Source organism: Lupinus angustifolius, chromosome LG09 (assembly GCF_001865875.1).
Source record: "Lupinus angustifolius cultivar Tanjil chromosome LG09, LupAngTanjil_v1.0, whole genome shotgun sequence".
Taxonomy (NCBI): Eukaryota; Viridiplantae; Streptophyta; class Magnoliopsida; order Fabales; family Fabaceae; genus Lupinus; species Lupinus angustifolius.
This window is the reverse complement of record NC_032017.1, coordinates 7,626,328-7,636,715: the sequence shown is the minus strand read 5'-3', so window position 1 is coordinate 7,636,715 and position 10,388 is coordinate 7,626,328.

Below are 10,388 nucleotides of genomic sequence, written 5' to 3'. Positions count from 1 at the left end.
TCTCTTACGAGTAAAGCTTATAAAGTTTTTAATAAAAGAACTCTAGCCATGGAAGAATATTTTCATGTATCTTTTGATTAAACCAATCATACTATAAAGGATGGGTTAACCTTTGATGAAGAGGACTTTCCAAGTTCTCCTGCTAAAGAAATTTCTATAAATGATTCTACAACTAATTCTGAGCATTTGAAAAGGGATGATGATCTATCTCATGAAAAATAGCATATTCACTCTGATTTGCCAAAAGAATTGAGAACTCATTGAGATCATCCTAGTGACAACATTATTAGTGATATAAGTAAGGGTTCACTACCTGTTTAAGGCTAGAAAATGCTTGTCTAAACATGGCCTTCGTTTCTCAAATAGAACCCTCCAAGATTGATGATGCAATCTTGAACATTGGATTCGTGCAATGCATGAAGAGTTAAACCAGTTTGAGAGAAATGAAGTTGGGGTACTTGTACCTAGACCTAAAAATAGGCATGTCATAGGACCTCGTTGGGTATTTCGAAATAAATTTGATAAAAATGGTATTATTGTTAGAAATAAAGCTAGACTACTACCCCAAGGATACAATTAGGAAGAAGGTATAGACTTTGATTAAACCTTCACTCTGGTTGCTAGACTTGAAGCTATTAGGCTATTACTTGCATATGCATGTTCTTTAAATTTTCAGCTATATCAAATGGACGTAAAAATTGCTTTTCTAAATGGATATATTCAAGAAGAAGTGTTTTTAGAAAAACCTCCTGGTTTTGAAAATTACAAACATCCTTCTCATGTTTACAAATTAAAGAAAGCTCTATATGGCTTGAAGCAAGCTCCACGAGCATGGTATGGTCGTCTAACCAATTTTTTACTTGAAAAAGGATTCACCAAAAGGAAGGTCGACACTATACTCTTTATAAAGAAAATAAATCATTATACTCTTCTTGTCCAAATTTATGTAGATGATTTTATTTTTGGTTCTACTAATGTAGTTTTATGTAGTGATTTTGGAAAAATGATGCAAGGAGAGTTTGAAATGTCCATGATGGGGAAGTTGAATTACTTCCTTGGATAACAAATCAAACAACTTGATAATGGCATTTTTCTAAGCCAATCCAAGTATTGTAGAGATTTTTTGAAAATATTTGATATCGATGACTGCAAGCCAATAGCTACTCCTATGGGATCTGGTACTTACATCGATACAGACGAAGTTTGAAAATGCATTGAAATATCAAAGTATCGAGGTATGATTGTATCTCTCTTATATTTCGCTGCCAGTAGACCTGATATCATGTTTAGTGTATGTTTGTGTGCTTGCTATCTATCTAAACCAAAAGAATCACACTTAGTTGTTGTTAAGAGAATCATGAAATATCTTAAAGGTACAACTGACATTGGGATATGGTATCCAAAGGGAAGTATATGTGATTTGGTTGGTTATTTGGATTCAGATTTTGCTGGATGCAAAACTGAGAGGAAAAGTACAAGTGGTACTTGTCATAATCTTAGGAAATTCTTTAGTGTCTTGGTCTTGCAAGAAACAAGCATATGTTTCCCTAAGCATTGTTGAAGTTGAATATATAGCAGCACGTAGTTGTTGTGACCAAGTGTTGTGGCTTAAACAACAATTACGAGATTATGGCTTAGACTTAGGCTGCACTCCTCTAAAATGTGACAATACTAGTGCTATAAACCTCACAATGAATCCAGTTATGCATTCTAGAACCAAACATAGAGATATAAAGGCATCACTTCCCTAGGGACCATGTCCAAATGAAAGATCTGACTGTAGAATTCGTTGATACTCAAAACCAACTAGCAGATATTTTCACTAAACCCTTGGCTAAAGAACCTTTTTATAAAATTAGACGAGAATTAGGAATTCTTGATGAAGCTTACTTATCTTAACATGATTATATGATTATATGTGTGCTTCATTATGTTTATCTCATGCCTACTTGTACTTAAAAGTGTTTATTTATGTTAAAAATTTCAAATTTTGGGTTAAAAATCATTTTTATAGCATAATTTTGCCTAAAGTAAGTTTTTCTAGGGTCAGTAATCGATTACACTGGAGAGTAATCGATTACACGGTTGAACAGCGTGTTTCACTAACCAATTACTCAAAATATGTAATCGATTACTCAAAGCTGTTGTTTGAAAATTTTAATTTTTTTAATTTGAGTAACCGATTACTCTGTGCAGTTATATATGTATATTATCTGCATTTCTTCTACATTTCTTTAAACTCATCTTCTTCTGCAACTCATGTTCCCTCGTGCTCAACCCTCTGAAGCTCTCAAACCTTTATTTTTGATCCGTTTTGGGTGATTTTTGTGTCTATTCATATCACATTTTCAACTCTAAACACTTCTTCTCCATCATTTTCGTGTTTAGTGGCTTAAATCAAAAAACCCTAAAAACTCCAAAACCCAAAAACCTAAAAACTCAAAAACCTCAATCCATGGCTTTCTCTTCTAGATCAAAGAAGCCCCGCACAAATGTGACTCAAAGGAACCAAGGAACTTCATCTTTAGAGTCTAACCCTCTGGATTTGACAAGACTTCTTGCTAATGATGAGCAACGTAAAATTTTTGAGGAGCACTTTCATTGTCGAGTTATTTTTACTCCTAAATACAATAATGTAGAGAATTTTTAAAATGAAAACTTTCTTTTTCCTTATCTTTTATGGAAACAAAATCTTTTTGACTTTTGCTGTGAAACTAATGTCACTTATCCAGAACTTGTTCAAGTATTTTACTACAACATGAACTTTCAGAAAAATCATCTTACTTCCTATGTGAAAGGAAAATAATTTTTTTGGATTTGAAAACTTTTAGTTCATTGTTCTATAACATACCCTATTAAAGTAGCATAACAGGTTTTGGCGATGTATGTGAATGAGATAATTATGATCGAAAGGATTTCTACCACTCTCTATGTAAAATTTCTAAAGAGGAAATAGGGATATCCTATCTGCTATACATCTCAAACTTGTAGATCGTTTGCTTCATTATTTTCTGAGCTTTGTCATTTTACAGAAATTTTCAAACCATTCTCAAATTAAAGACATAGAACTCCAATTGATGTATGCTATGAAATTTAACATCAAAATCAATTGGACTCAGATGATAATGACACAAATGTGGAATGTTCGAGGAACTCAAAGCCCCTTGTAGTATGTAATTTTCATAACCAATATTCTTGAACATTTCGGTGTTTCTACAAATGGTGAAACCAAGGTTGCTCTAAATCTTCGTGAAAACAAGATTTATGTTGAAGTTGTCCACAAAATGGGTTTCTCCATAGATCCTATTGACCGCTGCACCTACAAGCATCGATCTGATAGACCAAATGCACCTACTGATCAACCAGAACCTACCAATCCTAACCCTCCTAAACATCAACCTTCTGAGTTTCATGTTCAATCTTCCCCATCTGTTTTCATGCCTTCAAATCATATGATTATGGACAAGTTGCTTTCTCTCCGAGGCTACATCACTAACCAGGTGGATGCCTTTGATACTCAGAATCAACAAATCCAGTTTCAACTTCATCGTCTCTCTTCTAAGCTGAGTAGCATAGACGTTGGTCAAGACAACTCTAAGCCTAAGTCTTAGATTGTTTCTAGGATTTATGTTTGTTTTGATGCATATTTCTAAACAATATACTGATTTTCTGGTTGTAATCATTTCATATTCTCGGACAAAATTTGCTTTATGTTGGTTTGTTGTTGTTCCTTGTGAACAAATATCTGAACATCTATGTTTTATGATATGCATTGCGATGTTTATTTTTATGAATATGTATGCTTTATATATATTGTGTTGGACTCCTGGCTTTTCTACTTTTTGATGAAGTCAAAAGGGGGAGAAAAGTTGGGAGAAGTGTATTTTCTGTTTAAAACATTCCAAGCACATAACTTCAAATGAAAGGGGGAGCATACAAAATAGGGGGAATATACTCAAGTTATCTTAACATATCTCAAAGTATGTTGCTCTCAGAAAACTACACTATTAAATAAGATATTGGTTTGTCATCATAAAAAAGGGGGAGATTGTGAAGAAGATCTTTGCTCCTGACCTTGGCACGATTTTGATGAAGACACCAATATCACCAAAAAGAAGAAAAGGAAGAATACTTATAAAGACAAAGAAGACAAAGCTTCAAGACAAATTAGTCTAAGTCTAAATAGGTACTTCTATCCTATACCCTTGAATATACAATAGTAGTAATGCTCAAACCATTTTTAAAAGAAAATTGAAACACTTCAAAATACTTAAAACAATTTTCAAAAAATATTGTGTAACGGGTTACTGCATCTAAGTAATAGGTTACCTGTGTGAGAAAAGAGTTATCCAACTTAAAACTCATCAGAGTAATCCATTACTATCTTTGAGTAACAGATTACCAGTTTTTAATAAAGTTGAGTAACCGATTACTTGTTGTAATCGATTACTCTAAATCGAATTTAAATGTCCAGTGGACAGAATGTTTGGGTAATCGATTACCCACTGCTTGTAATCGATTACTGAGTGTTGTTTTATCAGATTTCATATTTCAAAATGAAAGGTTTTCATCCAAATTGAATGTCTTCACTCCCATCTATTCCTACCTTTCATAGAGGCACAATGGGTGATTGGAAAATCTATTTAAATGCATTGAATCTCACATACAAATATACACAACTCTCATACAAATTTAAAAATAAAGCTCTTGCCCATTCTGAAATTATTTTCTGCACTTTTGGCAACTAGTTCTTAAACTTTCAAAGTTGATTTTTCTGAAGTTGCTTAAAGTAAAGTGTTTCAAATTTACCAACTTATAGAGAGCATTATTACTAAGTATACAAAAGAGTTGATTGGATCGCAAGTTACATTACTTTCAAACTTGTAAAGGCAATTCCGCCATTATTGAACATTCTTCATTATTATTGTAGAATACTTTCTTTCCCAAGGGTGGGATAAGAAAGGGGACTAGAATCACTTGGAAAGGTGTTTTTCAAAGAGTGAATAAGGATTAGGGAGTGTGTAAGGTACATAGAGATCTCGGGGTGAGATATTGTAATTGCAACTCATAATCTTAAGTAGAAAAATCTCTTGTGATGCAACAGTACTAAACATAGCCTTCGGTGGACAAGAAGGTGAACCAGTATAAAAATCCTTGTGTATTCTCTTCTCCCTTATCTCTTTGATTATTTATTTGGTTAATTTTTGCGTATATTTTCCGCTGCACTTCGCAGAAAAAGTGGCCCTAATTTTAAGTCAACTAATTCACTCCCCCTCTTAGTTTCAATCTCAGTCTTACATTTTTAATATATATACTATGTTTTCCCTTCATTTCATTTTATTTTTATGACAAAAGGAAGAACAATTTTTATCATCAAAGTAAAAAGTTAACTTTTACTTTGAAAATAAAATTTTGAGTTCTAGGAAATAAATCAGTAAATTTTCAAAAAGAATGGGAAAATATAAAACCTAAAGAATAGATTGTTGGGCCAAGTCAAAATCTTGAAAAAATTCATAACGAGCCCAAACCAAGGCCATGTCATGGTCATGACTCAACCAAATTCGGTCATGCCTTCACCAAAGACCCACTACCTAGCGGGGTGACCTGGCGCTCAGCATCTGTCTGACGCAGACCAAGTGCCCAAGAGGACAAAAATCCCCTCAAAAGTGGATTTCCCTTATCACAAAGTTCTGATTTTGAAACCACCAAGTCATTTTCAAAAAATTTCAATATCACAAAGCTTTCATTTTGCCTAAAAGCTCTCAAGTTCTTCATCACCATGTAATTATCTCATTTCCCTTTACTTTTTCATACTTGTTTCTTCCTTTTTGAAGCTTATTGTTTAGGAATATGTTTTTGTAAACAAATGAAAATAAATTTTAAAGAAACCCAACACAAAAAGTTTCAAAAAGTCGTCATTTTTAGTTCAAAACTTGTGGAGATATGTATATGCTTGTTGTTTAATATGTTTGAACTTGAATAGATGTATTTGTTCATGATTAAAAATAATGACACATTTCATGCTCACACCTTCCAATGATAGAAATTTAGATCATGAAAAAAAAATTAACTTTCTATCATAGAGTTTTTGGTTGAAACACATATCTTTAGACCAACATGCCTTTCAAAACTTTAATGAAACTAGATTATGTGAAAAGGGGCAGTTTTGGTTAAGTGGAAAAAATTCTAAAATGGTTCAAAATTCAAAGTCACGAATTTCTTTGCAAAATGTTTCAAAAATGAACACTTTGAAATCTCATGTTGGCCGAAAGCTGTAGATGAATATTAGCATGACACTTGTTCAAAAATCACCAACAATGGAAAAATCATTGAATACCCAAATTTGACTATTTCTTTTTGGAACTTGTACACTCTTGAAAAAAGCATCAAATTTCTCCAAAAAAAACTTTGAGAAACACCTAGGAAATTCGGCCATGAATGAAAATGTTTAAATTAAGTAGTTTTCAAAATAGCAAAGTGGAAGCAAAAACATGTTGCATGCACTAAACAATTTCTAATCTTGATTTTAATGACTAACTCATTGGTTTGGAAAAAAATATTTTGTTAGAATTATCAATTTTAGGAGGTCATCAAGGAGAGGAAAGGAAGTCACTAATGAAGATAAGAGCACCAAATTTGCTTCAAAGGATGCCAAGAAAAATTTCAAAGAAATAACTCTAAAAAGTGCAACCAATTTGGAGAAAATTGTCAACTTGGGTGAAGATGTATTCGAAGGCTTCACTTTCATAGTGGAGAGGTACGGTTGGCAAAAGCTTGCCCAACCCAAAAAGATGTTTTCATTGGATATGGTGAAATAATTTTATGCCAACTCCATTATTTCAAGTGAGGCAAGGATAAATCGGTATACATGGATGAATGGGACCCAAATTTATTATGACAAGTACATGATAAATGACTACTTGGGCAACCCATGTAACCCATCATCAACAAATGATCATGACTTGTGAACCTATGAATTGAAGTTAAGTGCTTCCTATTCGGGGGAAGGTGAAGGACATGATGAAGCGTATGTCAGAAAAAAATCTTATGTTTGGAAGGCTTGGAACTCAATCAAAGTGGGCCAATTTTCATATTTTGTATGACCCAAATTTCAAAATTTTGGACCACTTTTGTGTTGTCCAACATATGGCCTTCCTCACATGTCTCTGATTTCAATGATTATGCTTTCATTGATCACTTACCTTTGTAAGTATCAACTTGTACCTGGACCTTACAAGGAGGTCACGACCTTGAAGATAGAAGTCAATGCATCATATGTAAGCACTTACTATAAGGAGAAAAGCATCTCACAAGCTCAGGATGAGGTTAGAAATTTTGTTGGAATTTTGAGCCAAAATCAACAAATTACTCATGGGAAGACAATGACTTATAAGATAGACGCCATAATACAAGAACAACAACTTCAAAACTTTCAACAAAAGGCGTGCTATCGAGGAATCAAAGGGATTTACAAGAGCTTATATAGCATCTTTGGTAAACGATCCAACATCAAAGGAGGATCCTATGAGGAATTTGTGGCAAGCACTAAGTAGCCTGAAGGAGGATCACAAGACACAAGTGAGGAGGAAGAGGAGGACGAAGATGAAGATTGCGAAAGCTATTTCCGGTTTTCTCTTTCTCCTTACATGAATTTCTAAGTTAATTACCATTGTGTTGCATTTCGAATATTTGGTATGTTGTTTTAAGTTGCTACTATGTTTTTAATTTATGTTATGTTTTTTGTTTAACTAAGTTTGTGTTTAAAAGTTTTATGTTATTCTTTAAAAATGTTCATATGCATCAAAAGAGGGGGAACATTGTTTGATGCATATGAATTTTTTTTAAAAAAGTTAATAGTGTATGTAAGATTCTATAATTATTTAAAAAGTAATTTGGTTGTCCATAAACTCAAAAACAATTTCAAAACCAAAATCAAGTGGGTAAATGAACAATTTTGGCATGATTACATGATTAGAAATTGTTAAGCATATTTTGAGTTAAACTTTTATTGAGCAAAATGAGATATGTGCTAACCTTTTTGTGAAAATATCATATAATGTCATAACTGGAAATCGTTTGCAAACATTTTTTAAATCAAGAAGTGTAAATCCAAGCCAAGTGAGGGAGTCAGCCAAACACATGAGGACCAAAGTTAAATCACCATTTGATTTGTCTAATTAATTGCATAAAATTGATAGGAAGTGAGTGATCAAGGCATGTTATTTCTTTAGTTGAACCAAATAGCCAAAAAGTCTAATAAAAAATTAGGATTATCCTTTGAGAAGCCCCTTTGAGCCAAACAAAGTAAAACATTTTTTTCAAATTATCCCATGAAACTGAAATTGAAAACAATGTTCAAATAGAGCATTAATTTTTAAAAGGGTGTTTGAAAGAATCAAGTTGGGGGCAAACTGGTGGGCTTGACTTCTTAAAAAAGAAAAAGAAATTTTTTTCTCAATCTCTTTACAAAAACAAAAAAAGTTGTAAAAGAAAGTGATAAAAACAAAAAGAGATTGAGAAAAACAAAGAAAAGTCAAAAAGAGCCAAGGTTCAAAAGCTAAGATGTTGGAAAAGAAAATTATGGAAAAAAGTAGAGTGAAGTGCTTCATTGAGAAATTTTTACAAAATGCTCTCTATTTACTTGAACTTAACTTGATTATCTAGAAAAACCATTATTATCTAAACCAAGCCTCATTACAACTGAAAACAAGACGTTAGTGATCCTTGATTGATTATGCAAGTTAAGATAATAAGTGAGACAAACAACAAGTTCAAATTACTACAATCAAATGGTTGAAAAAATTGAGTGAAACACTTACCCCTTTGAAGTTCTAATTTAGAACTTGTGTGCAAAAAACACCTTTTGATTGAAAAATATTTGCTTAGGTAATTTGTTACACACTTTTGATGAACCCAAGCATACATTTCATGTTTGAAGTATTATGTGTAAAAATTTTACAAATCATGAAAAATCTCATTCAAACCAGTTTTTGATCATACCTAAGCAAATTTGAAATCATGTCAATCATATCTTGAAAAATTAGCCAAATCTTGAATTCGGATGTGCTTTACTATTTTTTTGAGGACAAACAAAGTCTTAAGTTCGGGGGGAGTTGATAAGTGCCAAAAATGAATAAAATTCATACACTTTTATTGGCACTTATCCTTGGCAAAATTGATGGCTAAAATACACCTAGAATGGGGGGTTGAATAGGTGTAGCGGTCAAAGTATCCGCTTTTCGCAAACAACTTATAATGCTGGAAAAAACCCCAGTTTAATCAATTAACACAAAAAGAATAATCGATTAACTACAGCTTTTTAATCGATTAAAACAGCTCAGATCGCACAAAGAGATTCAGTTTCTTGTAAGACAAGCAACTAAGATAGAAGCAAATATACAGAGCTAACAGACATATTTAATCCCACAAATGCAATTTCATGTAGATGTAGCAATTAACACGAAAATATGCTCTAACTCTCTTAAAATCTAACATGCAAGAATGACCTTGAATTCTGAAAATGCAGCTTACAAAGAAACCATTATGCAGCCCAGTTCATCGATTAAATTCTTGGTTAATCAATTAACGTGATACAAAATTGTAACTGATTCGGTTTTCCAAGTTTTCTGTTCCAACTGATTTTCAAAAACTTACGTTTATGTTAATCGATTAAAACTTACCTTAATCGATTAACTGCATATTTCTATGTAAATTTTTAAATTGCAATACTCAAATACGTTAGCACTTAACTTATACATGTTCAACACTAAGTTTATGCCTAAGATGCACAGATAACATGTATATATATTATGCATGAACATATTATGAATGTCATATCTCAAAATAAATTGATTTAATGTATTATGCATATGAGACATGTATTGAGTTTACATAAGCCTTAGACTCAACCTACACTAATTACTAATCTAAGTCTAATAATACCAATCTTGAGGCTTAAACACGTTGATTTGTTGATGATCTTCAAGTTCTTATGAAACAGAAATTGTCCTCATCAAAACACATAGTGGGCAAGCCTTCCAAAGTTCTCCTCTTTGTTAGGTATCAGTGGTTACAATACACCTAGAGGGGGGGGGGTTGAATAGGTGTAGCGGTTAGAATATCCGCTTTTCGAAACTCAACACTTAATGCTGAATCACCCCTATTTAATCGATTAAAAGAATATGGATAATCGATTAACGGATTTGATTTAATCGATTAAAACAGAAACAGTAAGCTTAGGCAGATTCGATTACTTGCACGACAATTAACCGATAATGAAATTAACAGACAGAGCTTACAGAATCATCAGAGTATTAACAGTATAGCAAATATACAGAATATAGCAATTAATTCTACTATACAAGTTAACCGATTAAATGCAATAAAGA